General features: G+C 44.3%; 1 protein-coding gene across 2 annotated transcripts in view; it reads right to left on the bottom strand.

Annotated features, from left to right (window-relative positions):
• LOC138669868 (peptide methionine sulfoxide reductase MsrA-like) overlaps positions 1 to 18,503 on the bottom strand; it is a 110,802-nt gene that overhangs the window by 39,093 nt on the left and 53,206 nt on the right. The window lies entirely within an intron of this gene.

Raw genomic sequence — 18,503 nt, forward strand, 5'->3', positions numbered from 1 at the left:
TAATTAGAACCTGGAGAAGAAACATAAGTCTTGTGTACTTCCACAGATGTTCTGCGTGGATTTGCAGGTGGTGATGGTGTGGCATATGGTATTGCAAAGTCAAAGCTGGGATGGTTTCTAATTCTCGCTTGTTGGTGTATGAAGTCTACAAAAACGAAGAAGGGAGGGAATGGAACGGTGTGTTTGTATTTGTACGTGGAACCATGTGTGAGCCACCTCTCCTGTAGATTGTAGGGCAACTTCTGGACTATAGGGTTAACACCTCTGGCTGTGTCGAGGAATGCAAGTCCCTGTAGGTCGTCCTCGTATTTGGCAACTTGGACTTCCTTTAGCAGGTCGCTTAGCTCTCTAAGTTTCTGGAGACCTTTGTTAGATATTTTAGAAAAGTCATCGATTCTTTTGAACAAGGCTCTTTCTATTACTTCTGCTGAGCCGAAACACTCATCCAGCCTCTTCCAGATCTCTTTGAGGCCAGTCTCAGGGCGGTTTTTATTGATGTCTCTGATCCTTACTGCATGTTTGACTGACTCTTCTCCCAGGTATTTCACTAACAGGTCTATCTCTTCCCTGTGTTGTAGTCCCAAGTCTCTAATGACATTTTGGAAGGAAGCTTTCCAAGCTCTGTAACCTTCAGCTCGGTCAGTGAATTTCATGAGTCCCTTGGCAACCAGTTCACGTCGTGTGAAGAACTTGGCAAATTCTGTCGTGAACCGGTTGTCAGCAGAGTATACTGGTGATGGGTTGCCCTGATAGTGATGTGAGGTGTGTTCGTACCTGTTAGTGTCCTCAGGGTGGCGCCAGCCGGTGTCGTATTGCTTCGGCCTGATGTACGGTGTGTCAGCAGGGTGATCCACGTTGGTTACCTGGTGAGGGGTAAGGTAGTCATTAGCAGAGTTGTTTTGCCTCACATTTTCGAGTTTGTTTCTGTCCTGAGCCTCGTGACGACTCTTGCTCACTTTGCTGGAGGTGTCGTATTCTGGTTTTGGTACAGGGTTATAGTTTGGATCAGGAAGTTCATTAACATACTGAGATGTGCGTTGTGGTGAGTCTTGCAGTGGAAACTCCAGACTCGACGTACTGCTTTGGCTATGCAGCTTCGGATTTTGCGCGGCCTCTAGCGATTCTGCTTCGGCGAGGGCTGCGGCAGCTTCCCTTTTTGCTGCTAGGCTTTCTAAGGCGGCATCCACGCGCGCCTTCTCTAATTTAAGTTGCATCTCTTGGTCAGCAAAGCTCGCTCGCATTTTGGCAGCTTCAGCATTTGCACGGGCAATGGCGACCGCGCTGCTGATAGATGTTGTCTTTGAGGAGACGGAAGTAACAGATCTTGTCCTATGTGATTTGTGAGACATGGTGTCTTGGGAAAGTGCTTGGCTGTGCAGAGATTGCTGTAGATGTATTTAGACTTTGAGTAGCCGGTGATTTGAATCCCACTAGTTGGATGGCTGCCGTTTCACTGTTCTGTCCTCACTAGCTGAGGCAGGCTCATACGTAGCTATACAGTCAGCTAAACCGCTATACCGGGGTCCAATAAGGAGACTGTGGTTGAGTTTGTGCTTTATTAAACGTAGTGGTATATTGATGCGGTGAAACTGTGAACAATGATATACATAGAATCAGTGCATGGTATAGAACAGATACATACTACACATGATATACATTATGCATAACATTTAGAAAGCTAGTAACTGAACTAGGAGTACAACTGGTTAAACTAGGCTACTATAGAGCAGAAATATCTACAGAAAGCATAAAGACATACCGGCAATGCAATCGCAAGGGGGATGAAGTGAAGCGTCTTTCCTTGAAGGCAAACTGAAGAAAGTGAAAGGAAAAATGGTGGGAAATGGAGGCTGAGCTACCATAATGCATTGCAAAGGAGGAGGAGAATCAGACATGGATAATACAAACACAGAAGATTGAACTGCCAACATAACTCTGGCTGCTAGAGGGAGCCAAAGCATCACAAACAAATAAAGGTATGAATATCCATACTGAGAAACCTGCAATTATGCAAAGAGATAATCAGGGTAACAATATTAGATGGCGGAGGAAGAACAAACGCCGTTCAAGCCCTTGTCTTCCTGCACTCCTCAACTCCTTTCATACAAAGCTGCTTTCCTTGTGGCGATAACCACAGCAAGACGCGTGGGAGAGCTGCAAGCCTTATCGATTAGAGAACCCTATTTAATGATTACGGATGACTCTATAATTCTTCGTCTTGATCCATCTTTTCTTCCGAAAGTGGCGTCTGATTTTCACCCATCTCAGAACATCATCCTCCCATCCTTCTGTCAGAATCCGACAAATTCAAAAGAGGAAGAGTTCCATACTCTAGATGTTAAGAGGACTATTCTACACTACCTTGAGCAAACTAGATCTTTAAGAGTTGATCAGAATTTGTTCCTCCATCTGTCAGGTCAGAATAAGGGGAAGAAGGTGGCAAAATCTACCATCTCCAATTGGATCAAGAGGGTCATACATGAAACATATCTAGCCCAGAACACAACACCTCCGATCGGGGTCAAAGCCCACTCTACAAGATCTACTTCAGTTTCATGGGCAGAAAGAGCAGGCGCTTCCATGGAGGAGATCTGCAGGGCCGCAACATGGTCTTCACCTCATACCTTCACCAAACACTACAGATTAGACTTATTGTCTAATTATTCCCCCTAGTGCAGAATAGGTTGCTACTCCTCCTATGCTGTCGTGGAAGGTGACTAGAGAAAATAGAATTAGACTTACCGGTAATTCGGTTTCTAGGAACCTTCCACGACAGCACTAATTCCCTCCCTTGTTTCCTTGGTTAAATCCTGGGACCATTAAGGTAGCTAGTGCTATGGTATCCGTTATAAGTCACTGGCGAATAGGAGGTAGGAAGGGCCTTTTAACCTCTTGTGCTTCATGTCCCCCATTAGGGAATGGAGACACCCGCCAATGCTGTCGTGGAAGGTTCCTAGAAACTGAATTACCGGTAAGTCTATTTCTATTTTCGTGCCCACTCACACTTTTCTCCACGATATTGTCACCTCACACTTTTCCCTTCAATAGTGTCCTCACACGTTTCTCCCTCCTCATACTGTTTCCTCTCAAAATCCCTCCTCAAAATCATACTGTCTCTTCATATATTTACCCCCTCACTCTCCATACTACCTCCTCATACATACACCCGACTCCCCATACTATGTCTGAACACATCCCATCACCCTCACTCCCCACAACTTTTTCCCCTCACTACTCTTATGGTGTACGCACCTATACCCAACTCACCATACTGTGTTTGAACACATCCCCCACTCTCTCTCCATACTGTGTCTGCATACATTCCCTCCTTTGCTCCTCATATTGCATTCGCACCCGCCCATTGTCCCCACCAATCCCCTACCCACCATACTGTGTATGCACCCATCCCCCTCATACATTCCCCCTCACTCCTCATACTGTGTCCACACCCATCCCCCAACTCACCATACTGTGTCTGCACCCATCTCCCATACTCACCATACTGTGTCTGCTCCCATCCCCCATACTGTTTTCTCATATATTACCCCAATCTCCCCCTTGCTCCTCATACTGTGCCTTCAAATTTGTCTTACTCCCCATATTGTGCATGCACCTGTCCCTTCCTTGCTCCCCAAACTTGTGTTCTCAAATTGTCACGCCGTTAACGGCGATAAAGGGGCAGGACGGCATACTGGGACCCGCACCTGTCCCTGCCACTATAATGGGGCCCTGGCTTTCCCTTATCTCAGGGGTACCTATGATGGTTAGGAGGCCTGAGCCGTCAGCTTATCCCTGTCTCCTGTGCAAACCCTATCAGTGGCCCCCTCTCCCCCCAAGGGAGGTGGACTGCTCCAGTGTATAAATACAACAATAAACAGGGTATACAGACAAGGTAACTAAAAGTCTCAAACTCACCAAATGCTTACACAACCACAGAGGCAACACAGAGAAGGGAAGAGAAGGAAAAAACTTGGAAAGAAAACAGGTTTAACATGCAACCAAAACAGCAGAAACCTATCTCTGTAAATAAACCTCCAAGCTCCCAATACCACACTCCTTCAACCTCCACGCCAGGCAGCATAACTGATCACTGACAATAGCTGTAGTCAAGGCTGGGTCTATATAGAGGAGGAGATTACAAAATCCACTTCAGCTGAGAGACCCAACTCTCAGCAACTCAGCAACAAGGTTAACTCCTGCACTGCTGGCACAAAGCAGCCAGGTCAGAATACAGGAGAAGAGCTTCTGTTCACTGTGTGTGAATGAGGCCCAGAGCGCTGCAGCTCTCTGTCGCGGTAGCCCCGTGACACAAATATTCCCAAATACACTAAATCTCCCCCACCCTAAATCATCGGTGTCTTCCACTCCACTGCAGCACTTACCATCAATGTGCGCTTGTGCAGCGCTGGCGAGTGACGTCAGTAGTGTGATCACATGACCTGATCACGCTGCTGACATCACCCTGATCCAGCGGTCAGAGCTTCAATTGTACTCGTGTCTGAAAGTATTGTTCTGTTGTGAATTCTGTGGTCAAGATCCCTCCTGTGGTCATGAGTGGTACTTCGGCTGGTTCTGTGTATGAGCTTCCTCTGGTGGATGTGAGTGGGGCTGCGGCTTCTGAGTTCCCTTCCTCAGGTGATGAGGTTAAGTCATTAGGTGCTGCTCTATTTAACTCCACCTAGTTCTTTGTTCCTGGCCTCCAGTCAATGTTCCAGTATTGGTCTTGCTCTCTCTCCTGGATCGTTCTTGTGGCCTGTCTGCCCTGCATAAGCTAAGTTCTGCTTGTGTTTTGTTTGCTTTTTTTTTCTGTCCAGCTTGCTATATTGGTTGTCTTGCTTGCTGGAAGCTCTGGGACGCAGAGGGAGCACCTCCGTGCCGTTAGTTGGTGCGGAGGGTCTTTATGCGCCCTCTGCGTGGTTGTTTGTAGGTTTTTGTGCTGGCCGCAAAGCTATCTTTCCTATCCTCGGTCTATTCAGTAAGTCGGGCCTCACTTTGCTAAAATCTATTTCATCTCTGTGTTTGTATTTTCATCTTTACTCACAGTCATTATATGTGGGGGGCTGCCTTTTCCTTTGGGGAATTTCTCTGAGGCAAGTTAGGCTTATTTTCTATCTTCAGGGCTAGCTAGTTTCTCAGGCTGTGCCCGAGGCGCCTAGGTCTGGTCAGGAGCGCTCCACGGCTACCTCTAGTGTGGTGTGATAGGATTAGGGATTGCGGTCAGCAGAGTTCCCACGTCTCAGAGCTCGTCCTATGTTATTAGTAACTATCAGGTCACTTTGTGTGCTCTTAACCACCAGGTCCATTGTGTTTCTGAATCACCAGTTCATAACAGTACTGGAGGCCCAAAGTACTAATGCTTCTCAATAGAGGGAAAAGAGAAGTTCTGAGACCATTTTTTTTCTCTGCACTGTGTTTTGTCTTTCTTTTCCCCTAGACATTTGGGTGGTTCAGGACACAGGTGTAGTGATGGACATTAAAGGTCTGTCTTCTTGTGTGGATCATCTCACTGCAAGAGTACAAAATATTCAAGACTTTGTGGTTCAGAATTCTATGTTAGAACCAAGAATTCCTATTCCTGATTTGTTTTCTGGAGATAGAGCTAAGTTTCTGAGTTTTAAAAATAATTGTAAACTGTTTCTGGCTTTGAAACCCCGCTCCTCTGGTGACCCAGTTCAACAAGTTAAGATCATTATTTCTTTATTACGTGGCGACCCTCAAGACTGGGCATTTTCCCTTGCGCCAGGAGATCCTGCATTATGTAATATTGATGCGTTTTTTCTGGCGCTCGGATTGCTTTATGATGAACCTAATTCAGTGGATCAGGCAGAGAAAAATTTGCTGGCTCTGTGTCAGGGTCAGGATGAGGTAGAGATATATTGTCAGAAGTTTAGGAAGTGGTCTGTGCTGACTCAATGGAATGAATGTGCGCTGGCAGCAATTTTCAGAAAGGGTCTCTCTGAAGCCCTTAAGGATGTCATGGTGGGATTTCCTATGCCTGCTGGTCTGAATGAGTCTATGTCTTTGGCCATTCAGATCGATCGACGCTTGCGTGAGCGTAAAACTGTGCACCATTTGGCGGTATTACCTGAGCATAAACCTGAGCCTATGCAATGTGATAGGACTTTGACCAGAGCTGAACAGCAAGAACACAGACGTCGGAATGGGCTGTGTTTTTACTGTGGTGATTCCACTCATGCTATCTCCGATTTTCCTAAGCGCACTAAGCGGTTCGCTAGGTCTGCCACCATTGGTACGGTACAGTCGAAATTTCTTTTGTCCGTTACTTTGATCTGCTCTTTGTCATCCTATTCTATCATGGCATTTGTGGATTCAGGCGCTGCCCTGAATTTGATGGACTTGGAGTTTGCTAGGCGCTGTGGGTTTTTCTTGGAGCCCTTACAGTATCCTATTCCATTGAGAGGAATTGATGCTACGCCTTTGGCCAAGAATAAGCCTCAATACTGGACCCAGCTGACCATGTGCATGGCTCCTGCGCATCAGGAGGATATTCGCTTTTTGGTGTTGCATAATCTGCATGATGTGGTCGTGTTGGGGTTACCATGGCTACAAGTCCATAACCCAGTATTGGATTGGAAATCAATGTCTGTGTCCAGCTGGGGTTGTCAGGGGGTACATGGTGATGTTCCATTTCTGTCTATTTCGTCATCCGCCCCTTCTGAGGTCCCAGAGTTCTTGTCGGATTACCGGGATGTATTTGATGAGCCCAAGTCCAGGGCCCTACCTCCGCATAGGGATTGCGATTGTGCTATCGATTTGATTCCTGGTAGTAAGTTTCCTAAGGGTCGACTGTTTAATTTGTCTGTGCCTGAGCACGCCGCTATGCGGAGTTACGTAAAGGAATCCTTGGAGAAGGGTCATATTCGCCCGTCGTCGTCGCCATTGGGAGCAGGGTTCTTTTTTGTGGCCAAGAAGGATGGTTCACTGAGACCTTGTATTGATTACCGCCTTCTAAATAAAATCACAGTCAAATTTCAGTACCCCTTGCCGCTGCTGTCTGATTTGTTTGCTCGGATTAAGGGGGCTAGTTGGTTCACCAAGATAGATCTTCGTGGTGCGTATAATCTTGTGCGTATTAAACAGGGCGATGAATGGAAAACAGCATTTAATACACCCGAGGGCCATTTTGAGTACCTGGTTATGCCATTCGGGCTTTCTAATGCTCCATCAGCATTTCAGTCCTTTATGCATGACATCTTCCGAGAGTACCTGGATAAATTCCTGATTGTATACTTGGATGATATTTTGGTCTTCTCGGATGATTGGGAGTCTCACGTGAGGCAGGTTAGAATGGTGTTCCAGGTCCTGCGTGCGAATTCTTTGTTTGTGAAGGGGTCAAAGTGTCTCTTTGGTGTTCAGAAGGTTTCATTTTTGGGTTTCATTTTTTCCCCTTCTACTATCGAGATGGACCCTGTTAAAGTTCAGGCCATTTATGATTGGACTCAGCCGACATCTCTGAAGAGTCTGCAAAAGTTCCTGGGCTTCCTGGGCAATTTTTATTGTCGCTTCATCAATAATTTTTCTAGTATTGCTAAACCGTTGACTGATTTAACCAAAAAGGGTGCTGATGTGGTCAATTGGTCTTCTGCTGCTGTGGAAGCTTTTCAGGAGTTGAAGCGTCGTTTTTCTTCTGCCCCTGTGTTGTGCCAACCGGATGTTTCGCTGCCGTTCCAGGTCGAGGTTGATGCTTCTGAGATTGGAGCAGGGGCTGTTTTGTCGCAAAGAAGTTCTGATGGCTCGGTGATGAAACCATGTGTCTTCTTTTCCAGGAAGTTTTCGCCTGCTGAGCGCAATTACGATGTTGGCAATCGAGAGTTGCTGGCCATGAAGTGGGCATTCGAGGAGTGGCGTCATTGGCTTGAAGGAGCTAAGCATCGCGTGGTGGTCTTGACTGATCACAAGAACTTGACTTATCTTGAGTCTGCCAAACGGTTGAATCCTAGACAGACTCGTTGGTCGCTGTTTTTCTCCCGTTTTGACTTTGTGGTTTCGTACCTTCCGGGCTCTAAAAATGTGAAGGCGGATGCCCTGTCTAGGAGTTTTGTGCCCGACTCTCCGGGTTTGCCTGAGCCGGCGGGTATTCTCAAAGAGGGGGTAATTTTGTCTGCCATCTCCCCTGATTTGCGGCGGGTGCTGCAAAAATTTCAGGCTAATAGACCTGACCGTTGCCCAGCGGAGAAACTGTTTGTCCCTGATAAATGGACGAGTAGAGTTATCTCTGAGGTTCATTGTTCGGTGTTGGCTGGTCATCCTGGAATCTTTGGTACCAGAGATTTGGTGGCTAGATCCTTTTGGTGGCCGTCTCTGTCATGGGATGTGAGTTCGTTTGTGCAGTCCTGTGGGATTTGTGCTCGGGCTAAGCCCTGCTGTTCTCGTGCCAGTGGGTTGCTTTTGCCCTTGCCGGTCCCAAAGAGGCCCTGGACACATATCTCTATGGATTTTATTTCGGATCTCCCCATCTCTCAAAAGATGTCGGTCATTTGGGTGGTTTGTGATCGCTTCTCTAAGATGGTCCATTTGGTACCCTTGTCTAAATTGCCCTCCTCCTCTGATTTGGTGCCATTGTTTTTCCAGCATGTGGTTCGTTTACATGGCATTCCGGAGAACATCGTTTCTGACAGAGGTTCCCAGTTTGTTTCGAGGTTTTGGCGAGCCTTTTGTGCTAGGTTGGGCATTGATTTGTCTTTTTCCTCGGCTTTCCATCCTCAGACAAATGGCCAAACTGAACGAACCAATCAGACCTTGGAAACATATCTGAGATGTTTTGTTTCTGCTGATCAAGATGATTGGGTGTCCTTTTTGCCGTTGGCTGAGTTCGCCCTTAATAATCGGGCCAGCTCGGCTACTTTGGTTTCGCCGTTTTTCTGCAATTCTGGTTTCCATCCTCGTTTCTCTTCAGGGCAGTTTGAGTCTTCAGACTGTCCTGGTGTGGATACTGTGGTGGATAGGTTGCAGCAGATTTGGACTCATGTAGTGGACAATTTGACATTGTCCCAGGAGAAGGCTCAACGTTTCGCTAACCGCAGGCGCTGTGTGGGTCCCCGACTTCGTGTTGGGGATTTGGTTTGGTTGTCGTCTCGTTATATTCCTTTGAAAGTTTCCTCTCCTAAGTTTAAGCCTCGTTTCATTGGTCCGTATAGGATTTCTGAGGTTCTTAATCCTGTGTCTTTTCGTTTGACCCTTCCAGCTTCTTTTTCCATCCATAATGTATTCCATAGGTCATTGTTGTGGAGGTACGTGGCACCTGTGGTTCCATCCGTTGATCCTCCTGCCCCGGTTTTGGTTGAGGGGGAGTTGGAGTATATAGTGGAGAAGATTTTGGATTCTCGCATTTCGAGACGGAAACTCCAGTACCTGGTTAAGTGGAAGGGTTATGGTCAGGAAGATAATTCCTGGGTCTTTGCCTCTGATGTTCATGCTGCCGATCTGGTTCGTGACTTTCATTTGGCTCATCCTAGTCGGCCTGGGGGCTCTGGCGATGGTTCGGTGACCCCTCCTCAAGGGGGGGGTGTACTGTTGTGAATTCTGTGGTCAAGCTCCCTCCTGTGGTCATGAGTGGTACTTCGGCTGGTTCTGTCTATGAGCTTCCTCTGGTGGATGTGAGTGGGGCTGCGGCTTCTGAGTTCCCTTCCTCAGGTGACGAGGTTAAGTCGTTAGGTGCTGGTCTATTTAACTTCACCTAGTTCTTTGTTCCTGGCCTGCAGTCAATGTTCCAGTATTGGTCTTGCTCTCTCTCCTGGATCGTTCTTGTGGCCTGTCTGCCCTGCATAAGCTAAGTTCTGCTTGTGTTACTTTTTGTTTGCTATTTTTTCTGTCCAGCTTGCTATATTGGTTGTCTTGCTTGCTGGAAGCTCTGGGATGCAGAGGGAGCACCTCCGTGCCGTTAGTCGGTGCGGAGGGTCTTTTTGCGCCCTCTGCGTGGTTGTTTGTAGGTTTTTGTGCTGGCCGCAAAGCTATCTTTCCTATCCTCGGTCTATTCAGTAAGTCGGGCCTCACTTTGCTAAAATCTATTTCATCTCTGTGTTTGTATTTTCATCTTTACTCACAGTCATTATATGTGGGGGGCTGCCTTTTCCTTTGGGGAATTTCTCTGAGGCAAGGTAGGCTTATTTTTCTATCTTCAGGGCTAGCTAGTTTCTCAGGCTGTGCCCGAGGCGCCTAGGTCTGGTCAGGAGCGCTCCACGGCTACCTCTAGTGTGGTGTGATAGGATTAGGGATTGCGGTCAGCAGAGTTCCCACGTCTCAGAGCTCGTCCTATGTTATTAGTAACTATCAGGTCACTTTGTGTGCTCTTAACCACCAGGTCCATTGTGTTTCTGAATCACCAGTTCATAACATTGTTCACTGGGAGCCGACACGCTGCACCTTCTCTGAGCTAGCTGTCAGCTTGACAGTCGGCTCAGAGAATGGCCGACTCCCAGTCCACGGGACATCAAAATGCCGCCACCAGGGGAAACCCCTAGGACTGCTGCATTATGCGGACCGACAGCACCCCCCCCTGCCTGCTGTGCCCATGGCAGATGCCCCGTCTGCCCTCCACCCTAGATATGCCTCCAGATGAATTCACATCTTTGTTTTTGTTAATGTTTAACTCCTGCAAACATTTTATTGTTCAAAATTGGGGTGTTTAAGCTCTGACCAGGCAATGTTCACAAAATTGTTGTGGATAAAGTGGGCTGCTAGCAAGTACACATCTGTCATAGACCTGTGTTAAACTTATGTACCATAAGCTGTACAAATGTAATTAAAGCTTTCTGTTTCTCAGGGCTAGACATCCATCCCTCTCTAGTTGGGTGGCCATGCCTACTAGTCATGCTTCTTCGCTCCTGGCAGACTGAGTACAAAGTTACAACACACAACCGATCCCAAGTTCAGTGAAGAGTCAAGTCATTCACCCACCTTCCTACCCACCAGACTGAGATCAGAGCTCAATTTCCCCCCTCTTCCCCAGTAGATTGAGTGAAGAGCCCACATCTGGCTGTATATAGTAACTACATATATGCATAGTTACATCATTAGAGCTTCTCGAGGTAACCTAAACATGCTGCCCCCACTTCTTACCATTCTCTCGTATTCTTTCTGCTAATCCTGGGAGGGAAGCATGACTTCATTTGCCAGTGGAATAGAGTGGGTTACTAGCAGTATTGTGCCCCTTACATAGTAATTATCTTCCCTGATTGCACCCTTAAAACAAATGCCCTAAGGGTTACGTTAAAAAAAACAATGCCCCCTTAATGTCCATTTCAAATGTATTAATGCCACCTTAGTTCCCTGTTAAAAAGTAATGATGACCCCTGAGTGCTCTTCAAAAGTAATAATTGCACCTTTGTGCCACCCCCTGGAAAAATAAAACATTTAGTCACCTAATCCAACCCTTTAAGTCCTATTCTCTCTTCTATACACAGAGCAAGCTGGCACAGGCTGTGCAATGCAGTGATGCCATTGCTCTGCCTGCATGGATTGGAAGAGTGGTTGGAAAAGGAGCCATCTAATGGTGTTAACCGGTAATTTTGTGTGACACAAAGTTTGTGCACTGCACCAGATTGTTGGCACTAGCAACATCACTTCTTAAGTGCTATATATTTTTTTTTTTTTTTAAGTCTGAAGTGTTTTCTTTTTTTGTCTTTTGATGCACCCCCAGAAGACCCTTCCATGGTGTCTTGTGCGCAGAACTGTTCTTGCCCTAATGAAGTGGGAGGCAGGCATACTGTGGGAAGACTTCCATAGAATAAATATATCAGGAGTCCTCATAAATATTGTGAACAGAGCCGTATACCAATACACAGCCATAATGTGAATAGCCTAGAAGTGGTACAGCTTACATAATACGACACCCATAGAAGTCTCTAGTGATATACAATACCTTTGATTTCAGATTCAGATTTCATGTTCAATCACATGTTGTATTACCAAAGTATTCTGCCATAGAATTAATACTTTTAAAAGAGAACATCCCATCAGCAAAAAGACACCTGAAGTGCCTAAGGATTGCATATCATCATGTACACCCTTTGCACACAGTTCACAGGAGATTGCCTACAGGGCTAAAGTTGAGAAATGTGACCTGATAGAATAAATCTGCAGATGCAATGACTAACGTCAAATGTATAGAAGAGAGAGAGGTTTTACTTCACTCTGTTCTTCATAAATGCAACAGTGTATTTAAATGTGTGTTTTGGATCATTGTCATGTTGGAAAAGTGCCCGCGCACATCTACCAAGGGCACAGAGTGATGGTAGCATCTTCTCTTTCAATACAGCACAGTACATCTGTTAAATTCATGATACCTTCAATTAAATGTAACTCCCTGACACCAGCAGCAATTATGCTGCCCCCACATAAGGACACTACCACCACCACCACATTTCACTATAGGTATCATGCATTTAAGGCCACTGTTGCATTTCTAAAGAAGAACGGTGTGAAAGTGATTCAGTGGCCAAGTGTCTCCTCATCTGAGCCCAATCAAACAACTATGAGGAATTCTGAAGAGACAAGTTGAGCATCACTCTAGCCAGCATCCAGGCTCTAAATGAGGTTGTTCTTGAAAAACGGAAAAAGATGGATGTTGCAATATGTCGCCAACTTGTTCATTCCAATGCTAGAAGACTTGGTGCTGTCCTTAAAACTCATGGCAGTCATACAAAATACTAGATCTAGTAGTGTTTGATGTGGGGTGTATTCATTTTTGCATCAACTAATTTGAGAAAAACTGAAGATTATATTATTATCCTCACTTTTGTGTTATGGGTTAAAAATTTTCTATGAAACTCAGTTGTGTCAAAATTTTGAAAACTGTGCTTGTCTTCAGTTAGATATTGATTAAAATCTTAATTTTCAAAGAGGGTGACTGTATACTAATTTCTGCAAATACAGTTTAAGAGACCACCACATCAAATCCCTGTCATGGGCAGCCCAATCTCCAGACCTGAACCCCATTGGAAACCTCTGGAATGTAATCAGGAGGATGATGGATAGTTACAAGCCATCAAACAAAGAACTGCTTACATTCTTGCGCCAGGAGCAGTGTGAAAGACTGGTGGAAAGCATGCTAAGACGTATGAAAGCTGGGATTAAAAATCATGGTTATTCCACAAAATATTGATTTCTGAACTCTTCCTGAGTTAAAACATTAGTATTGTTGTTTCTAAATGATTATGAACTTGTTTTCTTTGCATTATTTGAGGTCTGAAAGCACTGTTTTTTTTTAATGTTTGACCATTTCTCCTTTTCAGAAAAAAATACAAAATTCATTGTTTGGAAATTCGGAGACATGTTGTCAGAAGTTTATAGAATAAAAGAACAATTTACATTTTACTCAAAAATATACGTATACAGAGAAAAATCAGACAAACTGAACATTTTGCAGTGGTCTCTTAATTTATACAGCTCTGGTAAAAATTAATAGACAACTGCAAAATGTTCAGTTAACCTCCAATATGTCTTTTTACTGACCTGAGATATAAGAGAATAGCCTCCCCATACAGGTGACAATCCAGCAGCTGTCGGCTGTACACTATAGCTGACAACTTGCTCCATCAGCCATGATCAGTGTTGGCACCAACCATATCTGTTTAATTCCTTAGATTCTGCTGGCAATAGTGATTACATCATATACAGCTCTGGCAAAAATTAAGAGACCACTGCAAAATTTTCAGTTTGTCTGATTTTTCTCTTTATAGGTATATTTTTGAGTAAAATGTAAATTGTTCTGACATGTTGTCAGTAGTTTATAGAATAAAAGAACAATTTACATTTTACTCACAAATATACCTATAAAGAGAAGAATCAGACAAACTGAACATTTTGCAGTGGTCTCTTAATTTTTGCCAGAGCTGTAAATGTTTAACAGAGTGTGGAGGCTTCCTCTTTATCCCCATCGACACCCTGAGATCATGATTGTGTGGTCCTGGTGTTTGCTATGGCAATTCATGACCCAATAACGGCCTTAGTCTGCAGGCTACTGTGACCTGTTCAGAAGTTTGCGACATTTAAGTGGTAAAAATACAATTATTCATTTCTGTCATATCACTTTGCATTAATTCCTAAAAATTACCTGAAGGGTTAATAAACTACCTGACATCAATAAATACTGGGTAACGCTGGCGCTCCCCACTAGATCACCAATTGGTTAGAAACTGCAAGAAAATACGTCCCCCAGCTGCTGGAATCACTAACAGAATAAGTGCCACTTCTGTGAAAAAGAACAATAACCAGATAATAGATGCCGCGCTTAGGGGATATGGCCACGGATGCCATCCTTGCAGTAATCAATACAACATGTACGTGTTTACACCAAATACCAAAAACAAGCGTGAATATAATATGGCAAAGGCGCAGCCACAGAAGTCCTTACATAGCTGTCGCGGCACCCTAGCTGCGGGAATCATATGGCCGTATGAACCTGAATAATGCAGCACTTACCCTACTGAATAAGTGTCTACGGCCCGGTGATACAACTGCTGCTTCCGACTATGCAGCTTGAAGCTTGGTCCAAGCTATCTGATATCGCTGTAATTTCACTGGCCCAAAGAATAAAATCGTCTAATCACTTATACCGCACAAGGAATGGCGTAAAAATAAATAAAACCAATTTTTCACATGCTGTTGATTTGATCATTCTGTGTCCCAAAGATCGCACTAAGTCTCGTACACATTTATTTTGAACTTTGTGCTGAACACTGAGTTTTCGTGTAAATTGCTGAAGTATGTGAATCGGATAGAACCCCAGCGGAAGATTCCCTATAATGAGGCAGACGGAGGCACTGTGGACGCCGTCTGGCTGCCTATGATCCAGCATAAAAGCATTCGTCTGGCACAGTTTTGTGCTCCTCTAAAAAAAAAGACAACACTGAACCGAGGCCAAACAGAGTCCAGAGTAACACTGCTGTGTCATTATAGTTAATGGATCAATCAGGTTTCATCTGAATCACATTATTCAGAGATTTAGATGGAGACCTCAATGTAGATCGTTAGACACTACATTTTAGTTGCTGTAGCACCCCTTTAACTCCTTCCCGACTTGTGCCGTATATGTACTGGGTTCCCACAAAACGCTGTACATATACTTCTTTCTCGATCACGCAGGGTTAAGCTGAGCGCCGCTGCGATTCAGTGCGGGTGTCCACTCTATATGAGCTGACACCCTGCAGCAACACCCATGATCGGTGCTAGCACCGATCGGACGTTTAACCCCTCTTATGCCGATGTCAATAGTGACAGCAACATCAAGGAGCATCATAGAGGGAGTGAGCTCTCTGTCTGCTCCCATCAGCACAATGTGTTGTGTGGATGATTTCCATGATGATCCTGAGCCACAAGATGGCCCGGGGTAGTAGTCCTATCTGAGTCAACTAAGCCACAGTCAGTGTACACCCCGGCACCTTGTACAGAAATGGACAGGACAAATGCAATCCCAGACACAGCTGCAGTCCAACAGGGAAAGTTTAATAAAAGGGATGAATAAAGTACATTAACTTCCTGCTCTCTCCCTAACGACTTCCACAGCCGTAACCACAGCAGCCACGGCGGCCGAAAAAGGAGTTAGTTCATATGTTGGAATCTGGATACTTGAAGTACCTTTCTGCGGGGCACTTACACAGTCCCGTTGTCCCACTGCCCAAAGGTCCGGGGCAGCATCCTTTCCCCTCCTGGGGTCTGGCAAGGCTGAGCTTGTGCCCTGGGCAAACATGCCTGGGCTCTGAGCCGAAAGAAGGAGCTTCCTGCTCCCCAGAGGCTGCAAGTCCAGCTCACCCAGTTAGCCTGTGCTGGCCTTGCCTCTAACACATATAGTAACATTGCAGATACAGCATAATAATACATAACACAATGCAATACAACAGTAATAACATACTTCACAGTACAAGTATAATGTTCATAGGCATACACCATGGGTACCACACAGGAGAGAGACAGAGAGAAGTGATGAGGTTCTCTGCCACCTCTTTACAGGGCCATTCAGGGCCATTGAGAGAAGGCCTGTGAGTGCCTGCTCAGAGCAACTGACACGCCTTTTCCCTGCCTGTCAGACACTGCTCCGATGCCCTACACTGTAGAAGCATTGTGAAATATCAGATAAGTGTAATGATGATGTCCCATAGTGGGACAATGCAAAACAGTAACAAAAAAAAGTTATTTAAAATTGTAAAAAAATTATTACAAACCCAAATAAAGAACAAAACAATGAAGAAAAATATTATTAAAATAAGCATATTTATTTATGGAAAAAAAGAAAGCAAAACAGTACACATATTTGGTATCACTGCATCCAGAACAACCCGACCTAAAAAAGTCCCACTAATTAACCCCTTTAGTGAATTCCATAAAAAAAACAAGTAGAAAATGAGGCAGAAAACAATGCTTTATCATCATACCATTGAACAAAAAGTGTAATAAAACACTATCAAAAAGACGAATATAAATAAAAATGGTGCTGCTGAAAACGTTATCTTGTCCCACAAAAAACAAGCTGCCATACAGCTCCGACAGCGGAAAAATAAAAAGTTATAGTTCTCAGAATACAGTGATGCAAAAATATTTATTTTTCTATAAAATAGTTATTGTGTTTAAGTGCCAAAACATACAAAAAATATATACATGGGGTATCGCTGTAATCATATTAAGCCAAAGAATAAAGCTGCCTTATCAATTTTACCACAAGTGGAACGGCATTAAAAAAAAAAAAACAGTTCCTGAATTGCTGTTTTTTGTTCATTCTGCCTCTCAAAAATCGGAATAGAAAGAGATCAAAAAATGTCATGTGCCCGAAAATGGTACCAGTAAAAATGTAAACTCCCACAAAAAAAAGTCATATGACTCTCGGCCAAACTATGGAAAAATTATAGCTGCCTAAATATGGCGATGTAAAAAGCAACTTTTAGTGTGTGACAGCTGCTAAACATATAATAATAATCTTTATTTTTTATATAGCGCTAACTTATTCCGCAGCGCTTTACACACATTGTCATCGCTGTCTCTGATGGGGCTCACAATCTAAATTCCCTATCAGTATGTCTTTGGAACATACATAAAAACCCGACATAAATTTGGTATCGCTGTAATCGCACCAATCGTAAGAATAAAGTCGCCTAATAATTTATATCGCATTGGGAATGGTGTAAAAAAATAAATAAAACCAATTCTTCAGCATTGCTGATTTGTTTCTGCCTCCAAAACATCACAGTAAGGCCGGCGTCACACTCGGCGTAAGACAATACGGTCCGTATTTTACGGCCGTACTACGCGCGTAATACGCCAAAATGTCCCTGAAATCTAGTTCCGTAGTTAATGCGTTGCCTAGGTGTGGTCGCGTATTTTGCGAATGTACTGTTCCGTGTGTAATCCGTATGTGATCCGTATGGCGTATTTTTCACGCAACATGCCAAAATGGACATTTAACGGTTTTCTGGCCTGCAAATCATTTAAATCAGCATTAACCACACTATTTAAGCCCTCGACAACAGGTGGAACCCTCCCATCTGCCCTATTTGTGCTTGCGCTTATTTTGGCTGTGTTGGTATTACCTTACAAACATGTCTGACCATGTGTATTTAAGCACAACTCAGCGGGTGTTGTTTCACTGGCTGTTGTCGCGTCACTTTGGTCAGCCATATCCGGTGAATGTTGATCCGCGAAGGAGGAGACGAAGATTGTGGGTGCATCCTCTATTGACCCAACACCAGAGTAAAGGACATTTTCAGAGGCTATATACAGCTTTGAGGTCACATTCTGAAAAGTTCTACCTGTATACTCGCATGACCATCAGGACCTTTGATATGTTGTTGGAGATCATACGTCCAGGTATCACGTATCAGGACACAAGGATGCGAAAAGCCATATCTGCTGAGGAGCGTCTTCTCCTAACCTTACGGTATGTTTTCTACATTCTCACATACTGTATGTTGATGATATTTTTTTTCTGTGTTGTGTTCTAGCAGGTTTTTTTAAGTATAGGTGGACATTATGGCACAAGCACACAAACAAAACTGTGGTTATTGTTTGAGTAAAGTAACCAAGGGAAATTTTCCTTTTTATATTTTCAATAATGTGTTTGAAAATATAGTATGCACTTGTGCTTCATCATGTGTTATTTTTACTCATTTTTTTTTAAATAATGTTATCTTTATTTGTCTTTCAGCTTCCTGTCCACAGGCTTGTCCTATGCGGGACTACACCTTGAATTTCTGATTGGGCGTTCCACAATTTCTGGCATTGTTCGTTCAACCTGTTTGCAAATATGGGAGAAACTTCATGAAATTGTTATGCCTGAGCCCAAACAGGAGGATTGGCTCAAAATCGCCAGTGGATTCCAAAACACTTGTGACTTCCCTAACTGCATTGGAGCTGTGGATGGGAAACATATCAGGGTGCGTAAGCCACCGAACTCTGGTTCCCAATTCTACAATTATAAGCAGTTTTTCTCTGTAGTTCTGTTAGTAGTTGCTGACAGTAACTACAGGTTTATAATTGTAGACATTGGGGCCTAT

The sequence above is a fragment of the Ranitomeya imitator genome, chromosome 3 (genome assembly GCF_032444005.1).
Source record: "Ranitomeya imitator isolate aRanImi1 chromosome 3, aRanImi1.pri, whole genome shotgun sequence".
Lineage (NCBI taxonomy): Eukaryota > Metazoa > Chordata > Amphibia > Anura > Dendrobatidae > Ranitomeya > Ranitomeya imitator.